This window comes from Strongylocentrotus purpuratus, unplaced genomic scaffold (genome assembly GCF_000002235.5).
Source record: "Strongylocentrotus purpuratus isolate Spur 01 unplaced genomic scaffold, Spur_5.0 spur5_scaffold_5, whole genome shotgun sequence".
NCBI classification, from domain to species: Eukaryota; Metazoa; Echinodermata; class Echinoidea; order Camarodonta; family Strongylocentrotidae; genus Strongylocentrotus; species Strongylocentrotus purpuratus.
The window spans coordinates 36,678,821-36,691,130 of record NW_022145611.1 but is presented as its reverse complement, the minus strand read 5'-3'; the positions used below and the strand labels follow the sequence as shown (position 1 = coordinate 36,691,130).

General features: G+C 34.7%; 1 long non-coding RNA gene across 1 annotated transcript; it reads right to left on the bottom strand.

Moving 5' to 3' along the window:
- Positions 1-7,020: 7,020 nt before the first annotated feature.
- LOC115929655 lies at positions 7,021-10,536 on the bottom strand. The gene is made up of 3 exons (XR_004066640.1): positions 10,415-10,536; positions 7,868-7,901; positions 7,021-7,263 (listed from the first exon to the last, which is right to left on the bottom strand). It is a non-coding gene; the product is annotated as an uncharacterized LOC115929655 (long non-coding RNA).
- Positions 10,537-12,310: the final 1,774 nt, after the last annotated feature.

Genomic DNA, 12,310 nt, shown 5'->3' with positions numbered 1-12,310 from the left:
GGTCCTTTGCCGTCGGTAGATACAGGTCCCGCAGCAGGCTAGGAAGGCCAGGAACAGGGCAAGGGCTAGTGGTCCAACGATGTACAGACTCAGCTTGTGGAATGGAAGCCTGGTGGGAGGGTAGGGTATGGTCACCACGTAGGACTTGACCGTGGTATGCACTCTTGTAGTGGGCATGGTAGGGAAAACACCTGAATGAAATGAACACATAAAGTTTAATCAGTTATGAACTTTTCTAAGAAACTAGTTAGATTATTATTATATAATACTTGTCCAAACTAAATTACTGATTAACATTCAGAGGTGAGAGAAAGGAAGTATTTTCTCTTAAAGCCTTAGATTTTTTTTTCTTTCTACAGTCATTTCATAACAAAATCTGGGAAGGGAAACAAAAAAGATATGAAATTAATGAATTTAATTAATTGGAACAATGTTAGGAGAATAATAAACAGAGCAGGAAAAAGAAAATGAATGAAATTTCATTATCAAAACACTTGATTTTCAAAAGTTAGGGTAATGACACGATGGGAAAATTAGCAACAGCTTTTTACCTGTAGTGAATTGCTTATTGGGATGTCGACCAATAGAATAAGAATCATCTTCATCCTCATAGGTATAGTAATGACCAATTATCTGTAAGATCAAAACAGAAATGAGTGGTTTGAAAGTTATCAAATGAAGTATCACTGTGTAAACAGAAATAATATAATACTAATAATTAGATCAATATCATATACAGTTACTGTATAAACATGCTCTATTGCGCTGTGATGAAAACAACACTCCTAACAGGGCTACTTTATCAGACACAATATAAAAAAGCTGTTTAAAAGCTCCTGAAAACAAGTGCATCTTCAACAAAGAAAACTTTGAGGACAGCAACAGATGAGGCTTTTCTTATGTCAAGTTGTGGGTTATTCCAAAGATTTGGAGCGGCGCAACGGAAAGTGCAATCTCCAAGAGTTACTTTTGTTTTTGTGTGAGGTAGCTGTTTAGAGGCAGCTTGCTAATGTAAACACCAGATACTTGAAACATGAATATTAACTTATCTCTTAATTATCAAATAAGAGATCAAATTGATTAACTCTAAACTATATATAATCTCCATCATCCCTTCCACTATCTATTAAACAATAACAAATAAACATTTATATAATTGTACGACAATGGATTGTACTGCACAAGCGAGGTTGATAGGAAAAATGGGTATAAACTAACCTACTGAATGTATTTAGCTGTGTTTGGATAATTAGCATGAAACAAGAGTAGCGTTGACATGGACTTTCATAAAGAAGTTAAATAAAGGTGCTTTCAGTATGCAATATATATATATATAATGTTCCCATTTAATCCACATCTCACAAAACATAGTTTCTTACCTCAACTCCATAAACTGTTTCTGGTTTCAGATCTGTTATTCTAAACTCAGTTGCATTCTGTAAGTGACAAAGGTGAAATAGCTGTCAAATCAAAACTATTCTCCCAGAGCTACCACATCCTGCATATTATACTGTCAATTAAATTAAAGCAAAAATTATAACAAAGAGAAACTATTTGTTTTATTTTCCGGAAATTCTTAGCATTTATATTGTAATAATTTGAGAGCAAGACTTTAAGGTGTTGTAGAAATATTATCCCACAAGTTTGAAGTCACTGCGTTGCTGTATTTCAAGAATGAAGTACAACTCCAGCCCCTCCCCCCCCCCCCCACAAAAAAAAAAAAAAAAATGATCATGAGTTTGCGATGTGTTCAGCTTAATGACCTGATTGGTCTACTAACATTTTGAATATATGATTGAGTCTTTGTTTGGCAAACTTAGCATATGTGCCCAATTTGTTTCAGACCTGAATAAAAATATGAAAAAAGGGGAAAAAAGGAGAAAATATTAACTTACCGCTGGTATTTGTACAGTTTTCCTGGTACTCATATTAAGGTACTGGTAGGAGAAAAAGTGTTTCACAACTTCACCGTAGTAAAGATCATAGTATTTAAGACCTTGATGCAAGCCTGGAAGAGAGACCCAATTCACATCAGCATAGAAAGACCCAGGAGAAGACAGGTCAGCAGCTTCTGAAATGTTGACAGCTGACAATCGCTTCTTCACTATACCTGTTTCAGAAAGAACATCAAGATGATTTAGAGCAAATGACCAGAGTTCAATGTTTGGGGGGGCACATACATGTAATTGATCGAGGTCAAAAAAAGTTCAATCGATCTTGGAAATTTAAGGGGGGGGGGGCATGTGCCCCCTGTGCCCCCTCGTGGCTACGTGCCTGCAAATGACTGAAAGGCAGATATAACGATTTGGTGGTCAACTTATACTCACTATGCCTCCTACTCTATCTTCTTTTGAGATCTTTTAGTAAGACATATATATTTGCAAAACTAAACCTAGGTGAGGACCATGAGTAATGGCTAAAGGGAAGATATTCCTTAAAGTATATAGTGATAAAAATGTGGTGATAAATGTACAACTAAAATTTCTCCACTGCGCTAACATAATGTGAAGCTAAGAGGATTTAAGAAAGATGGATATGAACAGTAGGTTTACACAAAACAATTTCTATCAAGAAACGTGTGAGGAAAAGATTGAGATATAATCATTTCTAAATGTGTATCAAATACTGAACAAATATGTACATAAACCTTTAGACCTATACCGAAACCTATACCAATGCTGCTCTATGCATTACATGATTTGAACAGCTTTATAATAACAAATTTAACAAGTTTGTTGACTTACTGAGGACTGTTCTTCTGATGACATTTGTAAAAAACTTTCTCATCTTCACTGTTTTTCGACAGCCATCGGTGCCATAGAGCTGTGGAAAAAAGAAAAAAAATATTAAACCCTGGTAATAAAAGAGAGAGAGAGAGAGAGGGGAAAAAAAGAGAAAGAGAGAGAGAAAAACTCACTAGAGAGAGTCACAGACAAACTTGAATTTGAGAATACTTTAATAATAAGCATACCGGTAAAGGAAACATCTACACATTTTATTTCTCAGAAATTGCAAGATCAGCATTTAGTGAGAGAAAAAAACAGTGGCTTTTAAAACTTAATTCAATGAAAACTAATTGTCATTTGGACGTTACAAGAACTCATTTTGTGTGCTCAAGATGAGAAATGGTGTGTGTTTTATTTCTCCACAAATTCAATTCCTCTTCTCCTAATGGCTTAACCACTTACTCAGTACAGACATTAATAACACTATCAACAAACCAAAATGGGGCTTTCGACTTCTTGGCTAAAACACCCGGGGCTGTTAATGCCTCTTCAAATGTCATAAAAACAGCAATTTATATCTTTGATCCAGGGAAAATGGAGCAAAAGTGGTCAAGTAGCTGTTCTGTAAAAATAAAAAGATTCTTCAGAAAAGGCTAGAAAATAAGGACAAGCAGTAGAAGCGGAGGGGGTGGGGGGGGGGGGGGTGTCCTTTGTCATGTTTTTAAATCAATCACAAAATGAGAATAATACAAAAGGTATTTCAGATGAAGTCTTCCCTGGAAAGCAAACCCCTTTTCTCTTAAGATGGTGATGACACTTATAGACAATTCCTCCACTTTTTCAATGACATTTCTGCTGAAATGCATCTACCTTATTACATATTTATTTGTGAGTGAATTAAACCCCTCCCCAGATTATAGGATGTGTGGAAAAATGGCAACTAGCTGGAATGCTCCCCAGGGAGGTTGTTGAATCAAGTCACCAGGGTAATAAGAATCCTGTAAGCCGCTGTGGTCAGTTATTGATAAGGCGCTATATAAGAAACCAGTATTCTTCTTCTTCTTGACTACCTACCTGAAACGTAAGGTCTTTCTCTGTATCATTGATGGGTACTGTCAGGGTTACCGTGGTTACATTCACCTTCACGAAAGAAAAACAAGAGAAACAACATACTGTATTATTATAAAGTCTTAAAGCTAAAGACCAATTATGGTCATGCGATTGCATTGTGAAAGAAACGTTGTGAAATCGATCAGAAAATGTTAATCATCTAGCATAGATGTACTGCAAGGTTCTGGAATCATCAAAATGATAAGAAATTTGGCCAAGTCTTCATAAAGTTAGAAGCACTGTACACAGAAAGATGTATATGGGACTACACACACGTGCGCGACACGTGCATATCATATCTCTCAACAGGCAAGAGATACACTAATTTACCAAATATATCAATTAGTAGGCGGTTTCCGGTCAAATTTTTTTTCATCATGTAATATTCAAAACATATTCTTTCACATGATTGGTAATAAGAGCTTCCATTTCATTTTTTGAAATTGGGGCGTTTCCAATACTGGTCTTTACCTTTAAAAAGAACAAATTTGGGGAATTTTGAGAGATGATATACACATTCAACTTGGAAAAAGAAAAAAACACATGAAGTCTGGGTAATTGGAGAAATGAAATGATAATTTAGTACACCAAATATGGAATAAAATTAGCTTGGGACACCCAGGTAATACGAAATAAAACTTTTCACTGGGCTTTTATTCCCTAAGATTGGCGTACTCTGTTATAAGTCAAACCCACCTTTTTGAATTGGAATTTTTAATTTTTAATAAGCATTAAGAAATTATAATAAGAAATTTACCTCAAATTCATAATCATGGTGATGAAATGAGGAGCCAGACAAACCATCGTTGAAACTAAATGATGCAATATAGGATGTGATAGCATCTTCCCAACCTGAAAAGAAATAGTTAGAAATCATGATGAAAGAGGGACAGAAATATGAGGATCTTTTACAATTCAGCACCAAAAGTTTAGAAAGGACGAAAAGGGGTTTAGTCCACAGATATTTCATTTCATTCGAACAAGCCATTCACCTACGATAAACCAAAATTATCATAACTCATTAGATATGACAGCTACGAGGATATAATCCTTCATGGAAACTTGTTCAATACTGACTATTTGACCACAATCTTACTTTGTCAATTTATTAATCTTATACTTCTGGTAAATAAATTCAGATGTCTAGGAAGGCGGCACTTTCGTGCCATTCAGTTGCTGTGGAATTGCCATGTCGTTATGGTTTCACAATAACTGTTATATCAGATAACAACAGAGCTTTAGGGGAGACCATCAGAATTGGTGAAAATTTGCTACTCTGAATCAACATCATAAATGAATAAAAAGAAGTATACGTGAATAAAGGAACTGAATAATGTCACTGAGTATTCCCAGATGGTAAAAGAAACATGGTTTACCTAGTGGATGTTGCCATGATACTATGATAGTAACATTGTCATCATTCTGATCAACGGTGTGTGTCACAGTAGATTTATCCAAAGCTGGTATATCTGATTGGACAAAACAAAACAACATTAACTTTTAATTCCCTTTAAATGCATACAAAATGAGACTACTAATGGTCAATTTATTCCTTGATATACTATGCTCTGATTAAAGTTGCTAGAGTTAGAGCCATTGTGATGATTTCCAAGGTGATAACTACTAGTTGAAATATTAATATTATTATTACCTTTCTTTTTTCATACTAGACTCTAATTAATCTTTAGAAAATCTCTGTTTGTATATCAATTTGATCATATCTATGACATGATAAATAGCATAAATGGTTTTAAAACAGTATTTTTTTTATTGTGACATCAAACAAGCAGCTCGCAGGCTGAAAATGTTCAATTTACAAACAAATTAAAATAGAGAGAGAGATATCGACATATACAAAACCAAAATATATATTGTAAGTCAACTTTTGCAGCAATTATTTATCATTGGTAAGATGAAATCGAAATTGCAAAACAAAATTATAAGTTTAATACTTTTATGTTGAAAGAACAAGGTGGTGGAAAGAAGTGAAAGAAGAAGACAAGAATGGAAGTTGTTTGAGCGAAAGAGTTGAGAAGTATTTAACAATTGCTATACAAACATTTCTATTACAAAAATTGAAATTAAGCATAAAAATACGTATTGGAAGAGATGAAAATAAAACATTTGACACAGGAGTAGAAATTGTTTCTCTTCACTTACTAAGACCAATCCACCCATATCTGCTCACTCCATGAAGATTGACTGCAGCCACACTAAATGCAGCCCCACATCCATCATTCTCTGTCAGAGTGTAGGAAGTCTCCCTGGTCTGATAGAAAAGAAGGAGGAGGAGAAGAAGGATGAACAAGGAAAAGAAGAACAAAATAAGAAACAGAATCAGAAGAATAAGAAGAAGTAGAAGAAGAAGAAGAAGGAGAAGGAGAAGAAGGAGGAGGAGGAGTTGAAGAATAAGGAGAAGAAGAAGGAGGAGTAGAAGAAGAAGAAGGAGGAGAAGGAGGAGGAGGAGGAGGAGGAGTAGAAGAATAAGGAAAAGAAGAAGGAGGAGTAGAAGAAGAAGAAGAAGAATAAGGAGAAGAAGAAGGAGGAGTAGAAGAATAAGGAGAAGAAGAAGAAAAGTAGTAGAAGAAGAAGAAGGAGAAGAAGGAGGAGGAGTAGAAGAATAAGGAGAAGAAGAAGGAGGAGAAGAAGAAGGAGGAGTAGAAGAATGAAATAGAGAAGAAGAAGAAGAAGATTTTAGATATCTCATAAAGTAGTCAAGTGAAGTTGACTAATGGTTACAATCCAGATTGATCATGGAGCATTTCATAATAGATGAGATAGTGTCATATTATTATCACCACCATTTAGGGCATAAAACATAAATAAAGATAGTGCACATTGGATATCAGTTAATTTTTGGCCGTAACAAAAAGTGGGTTATTGATGTAGACAAATGCTCATGTACCCTTTACAGCTCATTTTATGTATGTTATTATCAAAGAAAAAAAAAAGGAAGTCAGTCACTCAATATTGTCTGACAGTGAAGTCTAGCAAGTAAACAGGTTTCCTTGCATAATTAAATATTCGGACACTGCTAACATTTAAATTTCACAGAAAGGACATACATGACATATTCATAATTCCTGCAAAGTTCTACAGAATTTGAGGTTGGCTGCAAAAGGGACATAGTACCTTTAAAGAATATTGAATAAAAAGATAATCAAATCAAGCTAAAATAATGCAAAACAAAAACCTGGCTTTATACTAAGTATGCCTGTCTTATATCAATGTAGATATGATTTAAATAAATCTAATACATTATTAGAAATGAAGACATGCATTAATACCATGTTAAGAAGATGCCAGCCTTGATCTGTCGACTCTTGTTCAAGAATGTATACTGTACTGATGTTTTCACTTCCGGCTGACCATTGCAGGGTCATGTGATCTGGATGGGTCAAGTTTGAGGTCATTGTTGGCGTGTAGTCTGTATATGTAATATAATAAATGGTTATTAAAAAAAAGTTGCATGGACATTACATGTAAAAAAAAACGGTTTACTCCTTTTACATTTTAAAGGGATCCGGTAACTGTGTCTCAGATTCTGAAACAAAGTCCTGGATTTAGCTCATGCTGCGATGAAATTATAAACCTTTAGGTCAGTCAGGAACCCCATGACTTTTACAAGCCAATCGCCTGTCTGATTACCAAGATATTTATGATTGGAAATCAAAACCAAATTTTGCGTTTGCCCAACGGTTTTCATTACACTACAGTCATTGGGAAAAACAAGTATTGTAAAACTGGTCACTCAAAGATTTTTAAGCCAGAAGGCGTTTAATACTGCTCTTTTGGTTTTAGAAATATTACCCTCCCCCCCCCCCCCCCCCTCTGGTAAATAGAATAACTACATAATGAAAATTTATACAGAAAAAAAGAAAAGTAAAATGGTTCGTTTACACCGGGAATGAGGGTATTATTTTTCGGACACAATAAAATTTACCCCCCACCAAAAAAAAAAAAGAGAGAAGAGAAGTTCAATGGCAGAGTGAGAATGATTTTGATACTGTTGATGTGATGGCATAACTTACCTGTAGAGTTTGCACATGGTGAGTCACAGTCCATCTGTAAAACAAACAAAAAACAATAATATAAGAAAACTTACTACATGGTTGGAAAGTGTGTGTCTGTGAGAGAGAGAAAAAGAAAGAGAGAGAGAAATAGAAAAAGAAAGAAAAGGAAAAAGATAGAAACAGAGAAAGAGAGAGAGAGAGAGAGAGAGAGAGAGAGAGAGAGGGGAGGGGGGAATGTATGGTATGTGAGATGAATATCAATATATGAATAGAGGATAGACAGAAAATAGGAAAGGGAAACTGGTCTAAGTAGAAAACCAAAATAGATGGAGATAAAGAAGCACTAGAGATGAGATATTGGAAGCAGATGTGATGATATAAGGTTAGGGTTGTTGAAATAACTTAAAAGGAAAGCCGTACAAATAAAAAAAAAGGGAGAGAGTGAGGAATACAATAATAATAATATAATCAAAGAGGGAGAGAGAGAGAGAGAGATAGATAGAGAGAGAGAGATAGAGAGAGAGAGAGATAGAGAGAGATAGAGAGAGATAGAGAGAGAGATATAGAGAAAGATAGAGAGATAGAGAGAGAGATAGAGAAAGATATAGAGAGAAGAAATAAAAAGTTCAGATTATGTCATATGATAATCATATCACTACACCTATCTAAATGAGATGTGAAGATATTGGTAATCGATGAGAAATCTGTCAATATAGCCCTCTGCAAGACAAATTACAATATTTTTCACCATTGAAACAATTCTAACTGTATTCGATATAATGGTGGATGCTATCCTTTTCTTTCCCCTAAGGCATTGCTATCACTATAATATAACGCAATCAATAATTGATCTAGTTTATATCGCTTTTCTCTCAGCATCAACAGTATGTAGATGACGGACCAACCACTCAAAAATATTCATGACAACAACAACAGATGCAATAGGGGAGGGAAAAAGAGAGAAATAGAATGAAAGAAAGCAATATAGAGAGAGAGAGACAGGGATGGAAGGACAGAGAGAGAGAGAGAGAGAGAGAGAATGACGGATAAAGAGAGGAACTTCAAGGGAGAGAAAGAGCAAGAGAGAGAAAGAGCAAGAGAGAGAGAGAGAGAGGAACAATTGTGTATGTTTCCTATGAATTTGATTTAGAATATCAGCATATCAAAGTAACCAACTTTTTTTTTCCTACTAGGAAATTTATTGTTTTCATAAAAAAACAAGACAAGACCTAACAGCATAACCTCTCACTGGTCATTCAATCTCTGATAATCGCTAGTTCTTGCACATTTAAAAAGGCAAGACAAATCATGTTTAAAAAAATTGTGACTTTTTTATACCAAGATCATTGAGAATTATGTGCTGTCTGATGTACAAGTAAAGCCTTATCAGGGCTAGAATCAACTTTCTAAATACAGAATGAGTTAATCCCAAGGGAACATACTATATTTCCCCTAATTTCCCTTCCAAAAAATCTTTTCTCTGAGCAAAATATCAAAAGAATATGACTCTATCCCAATATAGAAATCATTTTGAAGTCCACAAATATTTTTAATCCTCACATGACCATGAGTTTGAAATGATTTATTGCTCTATGCCTCTATATGAAACAACAGGAAACGGACAAACATATTAATAGACACAATACTCCTAAAGCCATTATCTTCAGAGGAGGCACGAAAGAGATCATTCTTTGATTTGAATGTAGCCTCATTTTTATACTTAAGAAAAAAGTATAAATCCCAAGTAACACAAAAATTGTTTCTTTCTTATTTGGGCACAAAACTAGCCTTAAATTCTATATGACGTTGGAAAATTATTGTTTCAATGCCAGTAGCCATTTGTGAAAGATGGGTAAAATGGTAAACAGAACACAGAACAAGAATACCCACATCTTTCCATGCCCTAGGCCCCATACACCTACACAAAAATCACTTTGTATAGCTATAAGTAAAAGTCACAGAAACAGTCACAGTCATGCAAGGATAAATGCAATACTCAATACTCAACGTTCTTTACTCAATACTCAACGTTTTTCCCCCTCTTCCTCCACAGGTGGAAAAGGATGAATGGGTATCAAGTGGGAAGATGATGACGTATCACTCCTACGCCAGGCTTGAGTGATTGCCACAGTTTAGAAACGCATGACTGGGATTACCATTAAAGGACAATCTAAAACACAATCTCAAGCCATGCCTTAAGTCTGTTATTTCAATCTAATACATCCACCGTATTACTGAATGAATAAAAGATCAACTGCAATTTGTATGATGATCTGCATGAGGTGTTATTCTGGATTAACTGATCAGTCACTTTGGATGATTAGGCAAGATTATAATCATTGTATTATCGAGCTTCCCACAGAAAGAACCACAAATGCAGCATCTGTTACAGAAACTGTCTTGCATTAATAACTTTATTTTATTATAATATCATAAATAAACAATATAAATGTGGTTAGTTTAATTCATAGAGCACATAATTGATTTGGCCTGATGGTTATGGATTTTGGTAAATGGAGCAAATAATTGCTTAATGGATGTAATGAAATAAAATTGATAACTTACACAACCAGAGAAATCGCTGCATTCCAAAAGGCACGAGTCCCAAGAGTCCTGCACACACACCAAAAGAAGAAAATAAATAATTGCTTTGATTAAAAAACACTCCAAGAAAGTAAGGATTTAAAAAGCTATGTGTAGCATAATTCAGATTGATTACCAGCATAGTGTTCATTCAAGCAAAATATCAGTAATATTATTAGAGGACTTTTCCCTTTGAATACTTGATCACAACTATTTTTGGAAAAAAATCAACTCAAGGGCAATTAAGATATCTTATTGTATGTTTCACAAAAATCAGGTTCAGATTACTTAATACATCATTGTTATGTTCACACATTTCAGTATGTGAAATTGCGTTAGGTTAATTTTTTGTAAGTAGTTGCTATCGTGTTTATAGATGATTGGAAGTTACTGGAAGGTATCAAGATTTTACACCAAATTTTGCTTGAAGAATCTCTTTAAAAAAGCAGTTTACTTCCACTGCAATTCGCCCCACAAATGCTCCTCACTGTTAAACCAATACATCATTCAATGAGCGCAGGATAATGGCAAGGAGGGGGCGTAGTAGGGGACACAAGACTGACATGAAAATTAGGTTGCTTAACCTAACGATCTCTGATATTTAAGATAGATAAAATTGTTTACCAACATATCCATTGACTTCTTCTTGAATCACTTTCTTGATCCTAATGCATTAACACTGTGTCTTGATTGTTTTGCTTTTTCTCTCAAGCTTGCTAACTTCAGAGGACTGATCAAGGCAGAGAGGGAACCCAAATGGTTAATTATTGATACCATGCAATGACGACTCTTGCATCTCATCAAGCCTGTTGGGACCTCAGTTTCCATGGAAACGAGTCCTGGTGTGTTTAACGTGTGGGATTGATAGTATCCATGTAAAAGCATCTTCAATGATAGCTACGGGAGATAGACAGCTGTGGGCAAGCAGACGAAAGGAGGGCAATGATGAAAGGAGAGATGCCAAATTAATAAGCTGTTGTTTAATTAGGATATACTTCATCCAAAGCTTTAATTTAAATATGTCATGCTTAATTCTCAAGAAAATAAGTGATTACAAGACGTTAAAGACTGAATATATATACTGTTATATATGAGTTAGACAATTTCTTTAAAAATGTGCTCACAAATTTTGCTGGCTATTTAGATTTAAAATGAAATGATGTGACTTTCAATCTTAACTTCATACCTTTGCACCAATATCTTACTGACTAACTACATTAAAACAAGCTTGCAATGTATTACCAAATCTTTTTTCTTTCTAGAATGAATCAGTGCCACTGCTTAAGGGCATTTCTATTACATGTATAACAATTATTGGATAGAAGTCTTTTCAACTTTGATGGACACTGTAAGGTAACAAGCAGAAAGTAGTTTATAAGGACGTGGTGCAACGACAAGCCAACTGAAACCCATCCAGGGATTTGATATATGATACCACCTAAAGCCTTGAAGTCCTTAAAAGATCTAATTTCTATCAAAAATACAAACGCTCTTCCTTGGAGGAACATAATTACCTTTTAAATTGATGTCTTTATTACATTGTTGTTTTCTAACATACTTTGGAGTATTAGGTAATTGGGATCATGTGATACAATGTGATTACCGGTACACAATTTAGAACACTGATATTTTGTTTATGCTGTTTGGAAAGAAGTGACGTCAGCATCACAGTTTTTGAGGCCCAATTTTTTCAAACTATTTTTAGGGATGCAATTTTCATATTTTGATGTTCACGTTCAACTAGTTTTCCAAATCTAATTTGGAAGAGCTTGGACGATAGCACTATAGACGGCAAGCCTTTAAGGAACAGTAAGACTCAAGTTTTCTAAATAAATAATACTTTTTAGTAACCATCCTGGCTGGCATTTTGTTCAAACC